Raw genomic sequence first — 17,539 nt, forward strand, 5'->3', positions numbered from 1 at the left:
GAGGAAGAGGGAAGATGAGGAGGAGAGAACAGGAGGAAGAGGAAGAGAGAGGTTGAGAGGAGAGAACAGGAGGGAAGAGGAAGAGAGGAGGATGAGAGGAGAGAACAGGATGAAAAGAGGAATATTTTTAAGAGATGTTGGTTGTCGAATAAAAGGAACATAATGTTAAAAGATGCTTGTCCCTTTATTCAAGACACTGTAACCAACACTGAGGCACTTCAATGGTTAAATGGTTACCAATTATTTACAACAGAAAAACAAACCACAGGTTTTACAGAACCTTGACAGCCAATAAGAAGACTCTTGCTGGCAGTCAGATGGATAATCAGTTGAACAGTAATACTTTGGACAAACACAGTAGAGATGTCTAATGTCTAATAATGTCCTGAGTTGTCCTTTCATGTGTGTTATGAGTATGTACATAATATGGATGCATTGCTAACCTGATCCCAGATCTGTTTGTGGTCTGGCCAATGACAACTCCATTGCTGTCATTGCCAAGCCAACTCTTTGTCACCCATTGTCATGTTTGGCTTGACACAAATGAGTGACAGGAGTTGTCATGATGGCACAAACAGACTGGCACTCAGACTAGTGCATTGAGTCTCCTTCATAAGAGGACCATTTCATTTCAGACACTCTCTGCTGTGTCACACAGCTCCCTGTATTGAGATGGTTGAGAGGTGAAGATCACAGGTGGCACATCAACCTTTCTTCTCATCTGGCAGAGTATTGTGATGGCCAGGACAACTCCAACATCCTGAGGACCAGACACACAGTAACGGTTCAGTCAGGATTGACGGAGCAGGTGACCAGATGCTGAGTGTGATAGATGATGGTTCAATCTAATAGGCCAGAAAAGGAAGATGGTAAAAACACTATGGTACAGCGTTGGGGTGTGATAGATAATGGATCTAATAGACCTACACTCAACACCTATGGTAAAAAAAGAGTATGGAACAGCATTTGGTTCAATTAAGTTTTAAATTCAGGTCGAGTCAATTGAAATTCACTTCCTGAATTGAAAAATCCACATACAAAAACTATGGACAATTTTCAATTTGTGCATTGAATTTCAATTGACTGAATTGAAAAAATGTAATTGACTGCAACCCTGGAAAGGTTAAATACACGGCCGGCCCACTGATTGACGAGGGCAGCATTTTCTGAGCTAAACTGCTAAGACCCACCAACAACAACACATAGAACCTCACATAATTCTGCCCCAAAACAATCTCTCAACCAGTGGCATATGGGCTTTTTATGTGAGCGCTAATGCCACCCTTTGATAAGCAGGCCCACATTGTCAAAGGTGCTAAATGATTTGCTTGTCCTTCCCCCAGGGTGCAGTTGGAGAGACGCATCTCTGATCACTCAACCAACATACCGGGAAAAAATGATCTAACATAAATAATGTAGTAGATTTAGGATATGTAAGAAAGAGTATGTGACCTTCTCTGTAGCCTACAGGCTGAGATAAAATGTAATGAGACACGCTTTTTACATCATGCAGCTTTCTCCAATCAAATAGCCTGACCTAAACGGAGGTCAATCAAATAGCCTGACCTAAACGGAGGTCAATCAAATAGCCTGACCTAAACGGAGGTCAATCAAATAGCCTGACCTAAACAGAGGTCAATCAAATAGCCTGACCAAACGGAGGTCAATCAAATAGCCTGACCTAAACGGAGGTCAATCAAATAGCCTGACCTAAATGGAGGTCAATCAAATAGCCTGACCTAAACGGAGGTCAATCAAATAGCCTGACCTACGGAGGTCAATCAAATAGCCTGACCTAAATGGAGGTCAATCAAATAGCCTGACCTAAATGGAGGTCAATCAAATAGCCTGACCTAAACGGAGGTCAATCAAATAGCCTGACCTAAATGGAGGTCAATCAAATAGCCAGATCTAAACGGAGGTCAATCAAATAGCCTGACCTAAACGGAGGTCAATCAAATAGCCTGACCTAAACGGAGATCAATCAAATAGCCTGACCTAAACGGCGGTCAATCAAATAGAACATTTGCTGTCATTATAACAAACAAACATGTCCTAAAAACAGGACAGTTCAAAGTGAAATGAATAATCACAGCTGTTGTCCAGGAGTTTCATCCCGTTGTCATGATCAGTGGTTTCAAGTTGGTATCTGTCCAGTTTTGACAAGCTGATCACAATGAAAAATAAAATATTTACAATGTAAAAACATTGCAAATAGGCTCCTGAGAACTCCTGATAAAGTTGGGTAGCTGATATTCAGGCTTAAATTGCCAAATTGATTAGTCACAGGAATCAGGACTAATAAAGCCAATGTAACGGCCTGTTTTCCAAAGATGGGCCTACCACATGGATGGGCCTACCACATGGATGGGCCTACCACATGGATGGGCATTCATACAATTCCATTGCGGGCAACATGGTAAGCTACACCCCACACCCCAGTAAGCCCGAGACGACATATTTTAGATGTCTTTTTTTGGTCCTGTTCGGATGTCGTTTTTATCGTTTTTACAAAACGGTAGGCTTACCACATACGATGCATTCAGAGAGTATTCAGACCCTTTGACTTTTTCAAAATGTTATGTTACAGCCTTATTCAAAAAATGTATTAAATTGTTTTTTTCCCCTCATCAATCTACACACAATATCCCATAAAAACAAGGCATCATTTTTTGGGGGAAAATGTTCTGAATTTAAAAAAAATACAAACTGAATGAACACATTTCCATAGGTATCCAGACCCTTTACTCAGTCCTTTGTTGAAGCACCTTTGGCAGTAATTACAGTCTCAAGTCTTCTTGGATATAACACTACAATATTTGTGGAGTTTCTCCCCATTCTTCTCTGCAGATCTTCTCATCCTCTCCAGCTCTGTCAGGCTGGATGGGGAGTTTTCGCATTCTTCTCTGCAGATCCTCTCCAGCTCTGTCAGGTTGGATGGGGAGTTTCTCCCATTCTTCTCTGCAGATCCTCTCCAGCTCTGTCAGATCCTCTCCAGCTCTGTCAGGTTGGATGGGGAGTTTCTCCCATTCTTCTCTGCAGATCCTCTCCAGCTCTGTCTGTCAGATCCCTCTCCAGCTCTGTCAGGTTGGATGGGGAGTTTCTCCCAGCTCTGTCTTCATTCTCTGCAGATCCTCTCCAGCTCTGTCCCAGGTTCCAGGTCATGGGGAGTTTCTCCCATTCTTCTCTGCAGATCCTCTCCAGCTCTGTCAGGCTGGATAGCGCTGCACAGCTATTTTCCGGCCTCTCCAGAGATGTTAGATCGGGTTCATGTCTGGGCTCTGGCTGGGCCACTCGAGGACAATCAGAGACTTGTCCCAAAGCCACTCCTGCGTTGTCTTGGCTGTGTGCTTAGGCTCGTTGTCCTGTTGGAAGCTGAACCTTGTCCCCAGTCTGAGATCCTGAGGGCTCTGGAGCAGATTTTCATCAAGGATTCCTCTGTACTTTGCTCCGTTCATCTTTGCCTCGATCCTGACTAGTCTCTCAGTCCCTGCAACTGAAAAACATCCCCACAGCATGATGCTGCCACTGCCATGCTTCACCGGTGGGATGATGCCAGGTTTCCTCCAGACGTGATGCTTGGCATTCAGGCTTGATTTCATCAGACCAGATAAGTTTCTCATGGTAAGAGTCTTTAGATTTTTGGCAAACTCCAAATGGAAGTCTGGCCACTCTATCATAAAGGCCTGATTGGTGGAGTGCTGCAGATGGTTATCCTTCTGGAAGGTTTTCCCATTTCCACAGAGGGACTCTGTAGGTCTGTCAGAGTGACCATTGTGTTCTTGGTCACTTCCCTGACCTAAGCCCTTCTTCCCCAATTACTCAGTTTGGCCGGGCGGCTCTAGGAAGAGTCTTGGTGGTTCCACACTTCTTCCATTTAAGAATGATGGATGCCATTGTGTCCTTGGGGACCTTGAATGGACCAGATCTGTGCCTCGACATTATATAGACATGTCTGTGCCTTTCTTAATCATGTCCAATCAATTGAATTTACCACAGATGGACTCCAATCAAGTTGTAGAAACATATCAAGGATGATCAATGGAAACAGCATGCACTTGAGCTCAATTTTGAGTCTTAAAGCAAGAGGTCTGAATAGTTATGTAAATAAGGTATTTCTGTTTTATTTTAATACATTTGCTAAAATAAAAAAAAATAAAAAAAATTCTGGGGTATTGTGTGTAGATTGATGAGGATTTCTTGTTTTATTTAATCCATTTTAGAATAATGCTGTAACGTAATTTTTTGGGGAAAAAGTTCAGGGATCTGAATACTTTCTGAATGCACTGTAGATGGGCATTCATAACATTCCATTTCAGGCCAAACTGCAGGCTTCAGGTGACACCTTTTGGGCGACGTTTTTTGCGGCAGTTCAGGACCGGCCTTGATTTCCAACAGACATTTGTTTTGGTCTGGACCAAATCTGAACCAATCATGTTTGTTTCAGATTTTGTCCGGGTCTGGACCAGCCTTGATTTGGCCCAAACATAGATGTCTATAAATGACTTATTCTCAACTTTCATTCAGAACCAACAATGTGCATGATTTTAACATCTTAAAATAACATTTTCAACATCTGTAAAATACACATTTTAACATCTGTAAAATAAGTATTTTCAACATCTGTAAAATACACATTTTAACATCTGTAAAATACACATTTTCAACATCTGTAAAATACACATTTTCAACATCTGTAAAATACACATTTTCAACATCTGTAAAATACAAATTGTTTTTCAAATCTGTAAAATACACATTTTAACATCTGTAAAATACACATTTTAACATCTGTAAAATACACATTTTCAACATCTGTAAAATACACATTTTTTCAACATCTGTAAAATACATATTTTCAACATCTGTAAAATACACATTTTCAACATCTGTAAAATACACATTTTCAACATCTTAAAATAAGTTTCTTCAACATCTGTAAAATACATATTTTCAACTTTCATTCATCTGTCTTTTAGATGTCATTTTGCTTACGGGACTATTCTAGTTTTGCGGGGTTGGTATTTTTGGTCTTGCCTATGGAGGCAGAATGGCAAGGCCCGGCCCTAGTTAAATAGTACAGAAATCTATCAGAAATACATACCCATAATGCTGTCAGTGCTACTAATATTCCTATTCCCAGGCTGATCGCATTGCTCTCGACTGAGATCAGGATGGGAAGACATGGCTGAAAATGGACAATTAAGAGTTTGTCATTTTGTGTGAAAAACAAGAGTATACAGCTCTGTATTATATCAGAACTTAAACAAACATCAGTTTATTGTATCAATGAGTACTGTACAAGTCATCTCTATGGATCCAACTAGCATTATGACATTCTAGTGGATACACAGCTGCCAGCAAAACACTTTGAGAAAATTACGAGCAAAACAGTTTGGTTGCACCCTCTTGACAGCAGACACATTTAAAAAAAATGGTGTAATTCTACGCATTTTAACTTGGGGTGTAGAGAAAATGTTGCCGTTTAAAGCAAGTTCGCTGCAACTCTACACATTTTGCCATGGGGTGGTGAGAAATGTATGCCGTTTTAATGACATCATAGTGAGACTGACGAACCACATCAATGAGGGCTCTATGGGTAGTAATTTGACCATGATAACACGTTTAGATAACTGTCTGCTAACCTAATTTAGCAATCTAAAAATATTATCTGATATGGGCTAGTTGATCTGAGGACCTTCAAAATGGCCACCAGTTGCCCATCCCTGGTGTAGTGGAATGACTTGTTTTTACCTTTTCATATATCAGAATGTGTTCATCCATTAATCCCCTTGTGGTCATCATCCTCAGATGAATTACTGTTGGGATAGTGAATAACAAATCTTGTATTGTTACCAGGAGCAACCTGAAATAGAATGTGACAAGGTTTAAAACAGTGCTTTACTTTAGCTGCATGATTTATTACTAGGCTGCAGCATGGCATCCATTATGTGTCTGGTCCAAATGTGTTCTATGGTATTTGTTGGTCTTTTAGAGTATTGTCATGTACATCTTCCTCAGTTTATTCATGGTTGTCTTGTCACTGTCCTTATCGTCTCTTTTTTATTTTGTTTTTAAAAACACATTTGAAAGATAATAGAATAAAACATGTATTGCTCTTTACCAAAAGACATAACAGATTTATTTAACACAGACTGACACACTGAATCAGATCCTACTCAGCATACAAATAACAACAACAACAACAAGTTAACTTATTTAACACAGCAGACTCACACATTTAAAGTCTGTTGAGTCCTCATCAGAACAGAGACAGGAGATGGGGATGTCTGTGCCCCAGTCTTGGTAGCCTTGTACGAGCCCACAGCATTTGAACTGAAAGTGAAGGAAACAGAACAACAGGCATTTTAAAAACAATTAGGCAAACAATTACCAAATATAGTTAAGGCCTGGAGAAACCTCCCTGGAGAAACCTCCCTGGAGAAACCTCCATGGAGAAACCTCCATGGAGAAACCTCCATGGAGAAACCTCCCTGGAGAAACCTCCCTGGAGAAACCTCCCTGGAGAAATCTCCCTGGAGAAACCTCCCTGGAGAAACCTCCCTGGAGAAACCTCCATGGAGAAACCTCCCTGGAGAAACCTCCATGGAGAAACCTCCCTGGAGAAACCTCCATGGAGAAACCTCCTGGAGAAACCTCCTGGAGAAACCTCCCTGGAGAAACCTCCATGGAGAAACCTCCCTGGAGAAACCTCCCTGGAGAAATCTCCTGGAGAAACCTCCTGGAGAAACCTCCTGGAGAAACCTCCCCTGGAGAAATCTCCCTGGAGAAACCTCCTGGAGAAACCTCCATGGAGAAACCTCCCTGGAGAAACCTCCCTGGAGAAACCTCCCTGGAGAAACCTCCCTGGAGAAACCTCCCTGGAGAAACCTCCCTGGAGAAACCTCCCTGGAGAAATCTCCCTGGAGAAACCTCCTGGAGAAACCTCCTGGAGAAACCTCCATGGAGAAACCTCCCTGGAGAAACCTGGAGAAACCTCCCTGGAGAAACCTCCCTGGAGAAATCTCCCTGGAGAAACCTCCCTGGAGAAACCTCCCTGGAGAAATCTCCCTGGAGAAACCTCCCTGGAGAAACCTCCATGGAGAAACCTCCATGGAGAAACCTCCATGGAGAAACCTCCCTGGAGAAACCTCCTGGAGAAACCTCCATGGAGAAACCTCCCTGGAGAAACCTCCATGGAGAAACCTCCATGGAGAAACCTCCCTGGAGAAACTTCCATGGAGAAACCTCCCTGGAGAAACCTCCCTGGAGAAACCTCCCTGGAGAAACCTCCTGAGAAACCTCTATGGAGAAACCTCCCTGGAGAAACCTCCCTGGAGAAACCTCCATGGAGAAACCTCCAATGAAAGTGTTTTTAGTCCAGGCCTTGGTTTACATAATATGGAAAACCGTCCCTAAAGACACACATACATTGAATTGTCACTCTGGGAATTTGAATCGGCACATTGAATTGGCACATTGAATTGGCACATTGAATCGGCACATTGAATTGGCACATTGAATTGGCACATTGAATTGGCACATTGAATTGGCACATTGAATCGGCACATTGAATTGGCACAAGCAGAGACAATAAGAAGCATTAAATGAAGGTGACTTACGTTAGTCTGTATGTTGTATATCGTTTCTATATCTTTTTGTTTCGCTCCACTCAGAGGCATCATAGCTAGATGTTCCTCTCTGGTTAACTCCTCCATCTTGAAATGAATCAAGTTAACATTCAGTGTTATAGTCACAGCTGAAACCTATAATCAGCTTGGAAATTTGAAATGGACAGATACTGACATTGAATTATCAAGAATCAGATGCATTGCACCATCATACAATAACTTCTCAAATATCTTTTCACCAGAACAGCAAACAAACATTGTCTCAAAGTTGAATTAGAAAATGAAGATATAAACAGGTAACTGCCAAAACGAATGGAAACCCCTGAGTAAATGAGGGACACGGAGTATATTAAAAGCAGGTGCTTCCACACAGGTGTGGTTCCTCCATTAATTAAGCAATTCATATCCATCATGCTTTGGGTCATGTACAGTATGAAAATGATTTTGGCTACCATGGCTACTTCCCCATGGCTCGGGCTCCCGAGTGGTGCAGCGGTCTAAGGGGGATCACTACAGACCCGGGTTCGATCCCAGGCTGTATCATAACCGGCCGTGATCGGGAGTCCCATTGACCCAGCGTTGTCTGGGTTAGGGGAGGGTTTGACCAGCGGGGCTTTACAAGTAGGCCGTCATTGTAAATAAGAATGTGTTCTTAACTGACTTGCCTAGTTAAATAAAAGTAAAAAAAGGTTCAATAAAGGTTAAAAAGGTTCAATAAAGGTTAAAAAAGGTTAAAAAAATATTAAATAAAGGTTAAAAAAGGTTAAATAAAGGTTAAAAATAATAAAAAAGGATCATATGCTGCCATCCAAAGGGTATGAGTGCTCACTGAATGGTTTGATGAGCATGAAAACGATCGATGTAAAACCATATGCCATTGCTGTCTCAGTCACCAGATCTCAACCCAATTGAAAACTTATGTGAGATTCAGAAGCAGCTCCTGAGACAGAGTTTTCCATCAACAAAACACCAAATGATGGAATTTATTGTGAAAGAATGGTCTCGCATCACTCCAATAGACTTCTAGACACTGGTAGAATCTATGACAAGGTGCATTAAAGCTGTTCTGGCTCGTGGTGCCCCAACACCCTATTAAACCACTTTATGTTGGTGTTTTCCATTATTTTGGCAGTTACCTGTGTGTATATATATATATATATATATATATATAGACTACTGTACCTCGTGTTTGGAATGATATGCTTTCACGCACTCCACAAACAGGTATAGGCTGGCCAGTGACATACCTACAGAAAACTACACACACATATTGGATGTTGTCAAGCAAAATCAATACTAAAGGTTCATTCAAACCTTATCCCGCTTTAAGGGAAACATGTCATGGGGAAAGTGTTGACTGGTTCCAGTTGAGTTGTATGGCATGCCATTACCTATCAGAAAGGAACAGTTTGCAGCAGTGAAGTCAAGTCGGTAGCCAGATCCCAGATCTGTTTGTGCTTTCTAACCAACTCCTATGATAATTATCCAAGACAAACCAACAGATCTGGGATCAGGCTAACACTTTGAGACAGGTCTCGGCAGGCTTACCAGAACCACAACCCATTTCTTCTCCTTCCGAGCGCCATAGACCCCAAATATTGACAGGACCAGGGTTGCTGCTTCTAGGACATACAGAACTACTATCCCAGGCAGAATCTCCTCTATCTGTGCATAGGAAGACAAGCCAGACTAATGATATGGCAACTGTGGGTTTATAATCATAATATTACAATGATACTGCTGGATTCTAGCCTGGTCTCAGATCTGTTTATGCTGTATAGCCAACTCCTATGGTTGTTGTCATGCTAAACACTGTAGGAGTTGGAAAGACAGCACAAACAGATCTGGGACCAGGCTAGATGGACACAGCATTATTATAATGAAATCAATATGATATAATTAGTAAATGTAATAGGAGCTATAAAAAAACAGAATTACTTCTTCTGATTGGTGGAAGTACCCATGTCCAAATAAGGTGATGGCCAGCAAGAGGGTGCTGATGATCTGAAGAGAATACAACACATGATACAATCATTACAATGTACAGGGTATTATACTGAGAATTCTACTGATAATGCACAGTAAAGGTTGATACAGTCATTACAATGTACAGGGTATTATAGTGAGAATTCTACTGATAATGCACAGTAAAGGTTGATACAATCATTACAATGTACAGGGTATTATACTGAGAATTCTACTGATAATGCACAGTAAAGGTTGATACAGTCATTACAATGTACAGGGTATTATAGTGAGAATTCTACTGATAATGCACAGTAAAGGTTGATACAGTCATTACAATGTACAGGGTATTATACTGAGAATTCTACTGATAATGCACAGTAAAGGTTGATACAGTCATTACAATGTACAGGGTATTATAGTGATAATTCTACTGATAATGCACAGTAAAGGTTGATACAATCATTACAATGTACAGGGTATTATAGTGAGAATTCTACTGATAATGCACAGTAAAGGTTGATACAATCATTACAATGTACAGGGTATTATACTGAGAATTCTACTGATAATGCACAGTAAAGGTTGATACAATCATTACAATGTACAGGGTATTATTCTGAGAATTCTACTGATAATGCACAGTACAAAAGGAATTCTACTGATAATACAATCATTACAATGTACAGGGTATTATTCTGATAATTCTACTGATAATGCACAGTAAAGGTTGATACAATCATTACAATGTACAGGGTATTATACTGAGAATTCTACTGATAATGCACAGTAAAGGTTGATACAATCATTACAATGTACAGGGTATTATACTGAGAATTCTACAGATAATGCACAGTAAAGGTTGATACAATCATTTGTTTCAGAGGAGTTGAGGGATCCATTTCTTCATAACTTCAATAAATGCATTTGACCAACGCCACCTACAAATGGTTTGTAAGAAGACAGTAAATTGTATTTACATATATTATACCTCATTTATAAATAGACTAAGAAATTATACATGATTAAGAAATGAATAGCTGAAATATGTACTTAGACGGCTGGTTATAAAAATCGAATATCAGTTATTGACTATCCTAATATTCTGACAAATACGTGATAACTAAGGTCAGTAGGTCTATTTGAAGATGAGAATAAACATAACTAAAAAATGATATTTAGCAGATAATAAACAAATAGGGGCCAAATTAAAAGGCTGAAAAATAAATAAGTAAGCTGAACACACCCACAAACCAAAGCTAAAAACGTGTTCCAGTGAAAGATTAAAGCCCAGCAGCCCAACTGCAACATTAAATACAACATTTTTATTTAATTTTAGCGCTTGTCTTGATACTGCACTATAAAACAATCGGCGCATTATTGTTGATGAAAGCGTCCCGTGTAAACTGCAACTCTCACTGCGGTGAAGTTACAAAAATAACCAGCAATAATGTAAACAAATAATGTCGTATTAAAAAACGTGTATCGACAGCCATAATTGGCAACATGGTCCTATAAAAACGGGTTTATCTACTCGAATACGATCACTTACACAGATCAAGACACAGACGAAAATGAACGTCGGTTTTACGCAGATAAGTATTCTTCCCATTTCTGTATTTGGTTATAATAAAAACAACAGTTTGGATAAGCAGTTCACTTCAGAGTTGGTCTTGCTGAAGCCCAAGATCTTTAAGTCCAGAAAATAGATTGTCCGATTCCTTTAACGGTTTCTTCTTCTTCTCAACATGAGAGTGTGTTGACATGCTGCTGAATGGTGTTTTGTGTTATGGGAGGGACTAGCCCGCATGAACTTAACGCCCCATGAACTTGACTTATATTTTCTTTAAATGGGCTCATCCAGAAGTTAGAGAGAGATGTGCAACCACAGCAGTAAGATTTGTGGCCAGTTGCCCTGAGAAAACGGTAACAAGTGGAGTACAAACAACATTGTAAATATTGATCTGTTTATTGTCTGCCCTCCTATCGGTTGTCTTGGCAGAACAAAGCATCTCCTGTGTGAATCCAGAGGTCCAGTCCAGAGCAAGGAGGCCTGAGTGAACATGAAATCACATAATCAGCCATTTCTGGACAACTATGGAATCACCACTTGCGTCCAAAATGGCACCCTATTCCCTAGTGCTCTATAGGCCCTGGTCAAAAGTAGTGCACTATATAGGGAATAGAGTGCTATTTGAGAAGCAACCCCATTGGGTCTCTAGGAATCCAGAGAAGGGCTAGGTGTTACGCAATGTCAATGTCAATGCAACCCCACAAAACATCTGGAGCACATTTTGTACAGAGGAAGATAGTAATGGAACAGACTCAATAATATGATAGCAATGGAACAGACTCAAGCATATGATAGTAACAGAACAGACTCAAGCATATATATGACAGTAATGGAACAGACTCAAGCATATGATAGTAACAGAACAGACTCAAGCATATGACAGTAATGGAACAGACTCAAGCATATGATAGTAACAGAACAGACTCAAGCATATGACAGTAATGGAACAGACTCAAGCATATGATAGCAATGGAACAGACTCAAGCATATGATAGCAATGGAACAGACTCAAGCATATGATAGCAATGGAACAGACTCAAGCATATGATAGCAATGGAACAGACTCAAGCATATGATAGTAATGGAACAGACTCAAGCATATGATAGCAATGGAACAGACTCAAGCATATGATAGCAATGGAACAGACTCAAGCATATGATAGCAATGGAACAGACTCAAGCATATGATAGCAATGGAACAGACTCAAGCATATGATAGTAATGGAACAGACTCAAGCATATGATAGCAATGGAACAGACTCAAGCATATGACAGTAATGGAACAGACTCAAGCATATGATAGTAATGGAACCGACTCAAGAATATTCCCCATTCACAGGAAAAGGATGTACAAATGAAGGATTTAATTTTTTATTTATTTTATTTCACTTTTATTTAACCAGGTAGGTTAGTTGAGAACAAGTTCTCATTTGCAACTGCGACCTGGCCAAGATAAAGCATAGAAATTCGACACATACAACAACACAGAGTTACACATGGAATAAACAAAACATAGTCAATAATACAGTAGAACAAAAGAAAACAAAAAGTCTATATACACTGAGTGCAAATGAGGTGAGGTAAGATAAGGGAGTTAAGGCAATAAATAGACCATGGTGGCAAAATAATTACAATAGAGCAATTAAACACTGGAATGGTAGATGTGCAGAGGATGAATGTGCAAGTAGAGATACTGGGGTGCAAAGGAGCAAGATAAATAAATAAATACAGTATGGGGATGAGGTAGGTAGATAGATGGGCTGTTTACAGATGGGCTATGTACAGGTGCAGTGATCTGTAAGCTGCTCTGACAGCTGGTGCTTAAAGCAGGTGAGGGAGATATGAGTCTCCAGCTTCAGTGATTTTTGCAGTTCGTTCCAGTCATTGGCAGCAGAGAACTGGAAGGAAAGATGACCAAAGGAAGAATTGGCTTTGGGGGTGACCAGTGAGACAAACTGCTGGAGCGAGTGCTACGAGTCGGTGCTGCTATGGTGACTAGTGAGCTGAGATAAGGCGTGGCTTTACCTAACAGTGACTTGTAGATAACCTGTAGCCAGTGGGTTTGGCGACGAGTATGAAGCGAGGGCCAACCAACGAGGACAGGTGGGCATACTTATTTTACAGTAGGTTTGAAATGCTGGAGAGTAACTGTTCCTTTCTGGGTAACAGATTAGTTCAACAACTACATAACTGAGCACATACAGTATGTCCAGTTGTTTCCTGTGAGGTCTTGATTGTCAACATGACACTCAAACACTGAAGAGGGTCTTGTTTTGAAAACATCCTTCCTAATTCCCTTTAATAATCACTGAAATAACACATCAACTGTAAATTGTCTGAAGCTATCACCACTCCACTTATGATATCACTGGTTACTCGAAGCCAATGAATGGAGGATGGAAGGAAGCGTGGATTGTGTTATAGTTGGAAATGTCCCAAGTGTTTACCCGTGAAAGGCCCCGTAGTACGAACTGTCACCACTGGAGGGGGTGTATAGACGGTGACGGCTGTGTTCGGTGCTGTGTTTACATCTGCGTGCTGTTGACGTGGAAGAGACACAGCAGAAAGATGGCGGCGCCCTCTGCAGAGCAGCAAAACGGCCAAAGTGATGAATCTGATCTACAAAGCCCTATATCGACAAATGATGACTCCGAAACAGGATTGGGTGATGGAGCTCTCCCCGCCTACCTTGTCGACTTGATAGAGAAAGAAATCGGAGTGGATCTGAAGTCGCTGAAGAAAGCGCTCCTGGATAAACTGACCGTGGGAAAAATAGTTGCTGGAAGAGCAGGTAGTTAAGTACCAAGCTAGCTAGTTAACTTTGCACACTCAAATAAGCTTTAAGTGCTGTATCAGTTATTGAATTAAAATAATATAATAGTTAATTATGAGAATATTATTCTGCCCTTGACAGCATATAATTTAATGTAAGTAATTAAAAAATGATCCATCCAGCTAGTTAACCTTTGCTAGTTTAAGGGCGTGCATTCCCTTTTCTAACAGGTCTCCCAGGTAGCATGGTGGATCTGGGCAGATTCCTGCTGAGCGTTACACTCGGCCGACGTTATGTGGTCCGAGTCTGGGCCGCCTTAGGCAGTATAACTTGTCTAGGATGCGGGGATTGAACTCGGGCCGATTCCGATGAGAGTTATCTGTCCCAAATGTACTACTTGGGTCTCGTGTCGATTGGGGCTACTCTGGCAGATGATTACACGGCTGCTTTATATAATTAGCATTTCATTATTTATTTTTCCATATTTTTAATTGTTTATGTGAGAAAAAATACAATTAACATTTAAATAAAACATTTAAAGTCCTGCTTAAGTAGTATTTTAGTATTTTGATACTTTGTGCAAGGCAATTGACAAGCATTAAAAAGTTGCTGGATGGGTCCTCCCGAGTGACTCAGTGGTCTAAGACACTGCATCGATGTGCAAACTGCGTTGCTACAGATGCTAGTTCGATAACCGTGCCGGCCGCGACCGGGAGACCCGCACAATTGGCCCAGCGTCGTCCGAGTTAAGGGAGGGTTTGGCCGGACGCGATGTCCTTGTCCCGTCCCCATGTAGCGACTCCTGTGGTGGGCCAGGCGCATGCACGCTGACACGGTCATCAGGTGTACAGTGTTTTCTCCTACATAATTTTTTTGGGGGTGGATGGGTATAATTTGTATGCATAAAATGTAAAATAGTAATGTTTAAAATGACTAAATTCGGTAATTTTATATACATTTATTTAAATTAGCATCAGGCCCCTTCTGGGGGATTCTGGTAAGATGCCACAAAAAGTCGACTGAACTCACGTAGATGGAAACGGGACGATTCTGGGCAGTCATTCATTTTGATTCCAGGCCGAGTCCGACATCCGATTCCGGGTCGATTCTATCAGTTCCGGCCCCCGGAAGAGGGCCGTTTCTGGGCTGATTCCTCATTGCTAGCAATGGCTTTTATGTTGTTGAGAAAGATGAACTCTTTTAATGTCAGCAAGACCGTGATGACACTGTTTAGGTTGGACAGTGTGGTTAAGGTGGCCAGCCAGGTCATCAGGGTTCAACAGGCACAGCTCTCAGTGACATCCAGAAAGCATGTGGTGAGGAGAGCTAACAGTATCCTAGACTGTCCTCTGATTACCCCCTCCTTGACAATTTTGCACTTCTCCCCTTAGGTCGTCGTTTTAGACTTCCCAAACTCAATAGCAGCAGATACAATAACTATTTTATCCCACAGCCCATGAACTTTCTGAATCTGCACATTAAATTAAATGTTGATTTATTGCTGCACTTCTGCTCAATGATTGCTCCTTTTTATCAATGTCATTGTTTCATGTTGTGTGTATTGGTTGTATGGTTGTCACTGTTTTTAATGTTGCCGTTTTGTATTGTTGAACCCTGACTGCACAACATATCTCCCAATGGGGACAATAAAGATAAGTTGAACTTGAGGGTTTAAGAAAGGATTTATAACAGTGTGTGGTCTCAATAATGACTGTCAACATGAAAACATCCTTCAAATCAAATTGTATTTGTCACATGCTTCATCAACAACAGGTATGGACTGTTAGTGAAATGCTTACTTACGAGCCCTTCCCACAATGCAGAGAGAAAGAAAAATAGAGAAATAATAGACAAGTCAAACACGTAGTAATGGATACACAATGAGGTATAGAGGTCCTGGATGGCAGGGAGCTCTGCCCCAGTGATGTACTGGGCCGTATGCACTACGGTCAACGTGGGGGATGTGTTGTTGCCTACCTTCAGCACCTGGGGACGTCCGTTGGGAAGACCAAGATCCAGTTGCAGAGGGAGATGTTCACCAGGATCCAGTTGCAGAGGGAGTGTTTTCAGTCCCTGGATCCTTAGCTTAGTGATGAGCTTGGAGGGCACTATGGTGTTGAACGCTGAACTGTAGTCAATGAACAGCATTCTCACGTAGGTGTTCCTTTTGTCCAAGTGGGAAAGGGCAGTATGGAGTGCAATAGAGATTATGTCATCTGTGGATCTATTGGGGTGGTATGCAAATTGGAGTGGGTCCAGGGTGTCTGGGATGATGGTGTTGATGTGATTCATGATAAGCCTTTCAAAGCTTTTCATGGCTACAGATGTGACTGTTATGGGGCGATCGTCATTTAGGCAGGTTACCTTGGCGTCCTTGGGCACAGGGACTATGGTGGTCTGCTTGTAACATGTAGGTATTACAGACTGGGTAAGAGATTAAACATGTAAATGAAGACACTTGCCAACTGGTCAGTGCATGCTCCGAGTATGCATCCTGGTCCTGGGGCCTTGTTGATGTTAACCTGTTTAAAGGTCTTACCCACATCGGCTACGGAGAGCGTGATCACGCAGACGCCCTGAACAGCTGGTACTCTCACTTATGGTTCAGGGTTGCTTGCTCATTCCATTTTATTAATCACTGAAATAACACATCTGCTGTAAATCTTATGATATCAGTGGTTACTCCAAGCCAAGTTACGGAGGAGGGAAGGAAGCATGGATTGTGTAATATTTGGAAATACCATATGGTACCATATTTATTTATTATGCGTTATCATAGTAAAATGGCAGTATAATGCATTAAATAAATAAACCCCCCCAAGGCCAAAAGAGTTTGGTTGGCGTTATATTGATGAATTTATATACCAGTATGGAAACGTTCTGATAAAGTCAGAGGCAGGCTACTTGTTGGTCTTAGTTTTCTGTCAAGAAAAAGGGAAAGAGGTGCTGTGAAAAAGGGGTAATACTTTCTGTTTTAATAGTACCGTTTTTAGCTCATGTTTGGGTTCCTTGTGTTGCCAACCTGAAATGTGGGAGATAGTGAGGTATATGGTAGCCATATTTTAGGCATTTTGCAACCATTTACACTATTTATAGTCAATGGATGTTCCGCTTGTTTCGGCACACTGAGGAAGCCGCTTGCTCTAGTAGCGGTTGCTTCATGCAGTCTCTCTACAGTGGCTCTCGCGCTAGCTGCCTAGTCAGTGAGTCATTTTAATGAGTGAGACAACTGAAAACTGAAGAGAGAAGTAAATATTTTAAACATTATCACAGTGAGCGAATTATAAAGCATAGGATATGAAACACCAAGTTAAGCGGAATGTAATGATATAATTGTGTTTTTTTTTATAAGGTTTTTATAGTTTAATTGATTTATAAAAGTCTGTTAGCATAGAGCTAACGTCGGCTAAAGTTAGCTCCAGTCAAGCTAGCCTGTCGTAGTCATGGAGACAGGACCAACGAACATTCACACAGAGTGGAAACATTCTAACTGGCTGTATTTAGAGATATTTTGAGAATGACATTTTAATAATGTATCTATGAGATAAAATGGTAATTTATACCTTTTTACAAATAGTGTTTTAGCACGTTGGATAT

At 40.9% G+C, this 17,539-nt stretch overlaps 2 long non-coding RNA genes and 1 pseudogene across 4 annotated transcripts in view; 2 read left to right on the plus strand and 1 right to left on the minus strand.

The window, feature by feature from the left end:
* Positions 1-165: 165 nt before the first annotated feature.
* LOC127926691 (tetraspanin-8-like) lies at positions 166-11,539 on the minus strand (annotated as a pseudogene).
* LOC127926693 (uncharacterized) overlaps positions 9,642-17,539 on the plus strand; it is a 35,303-nt gene continuing 27,405 nt past the window's right edge. For 2 of the 3 annotated variants that reach the window (XR_008124880.1, XR_008124883.1), the window contains exons 1-2: positions 9,642-9,982; positions 10,049-10,114. This is a non-coding gene — a long non-coding RNA (uncharacterized LOC127926693). Of the gene's footprint in view, positions 9,983-10,048; positions 10,181-10,325; positions 11,135-17,539 lie in introns of those variants that run through there. The other variant, XR_008124879.1, reaches the window with a different exon arrangement.
* On the plus strand, positions 13,591-15,609 carry LOC127926694 (uncharacterized). Its single transcript, XR_008124884.1, has 2 exons — positions 13,591-13,960; positions 14,173-15,609. It is a non-coding gene; the product is annotated as an uncharacterized LOC127926694 (long non-coding RNA).

Source organism: Oncorhynchus keta, unplaced genomic scaffold, assembly GCF_023373465.1.
Source record: "Oncorhynchus keta strain PuntledgeMale-10-30-2019 unplaced genomic scaffold, Oket_V2 Un_contig_8047_pilon_pilon, whole genome shotgun sequence".
NCBI lineage: Eukaryota > Metazoa > Chordata > Actinopteri > Salmoniformes > Salmonidae > Oncorhynchus > Oncorhynchus keta.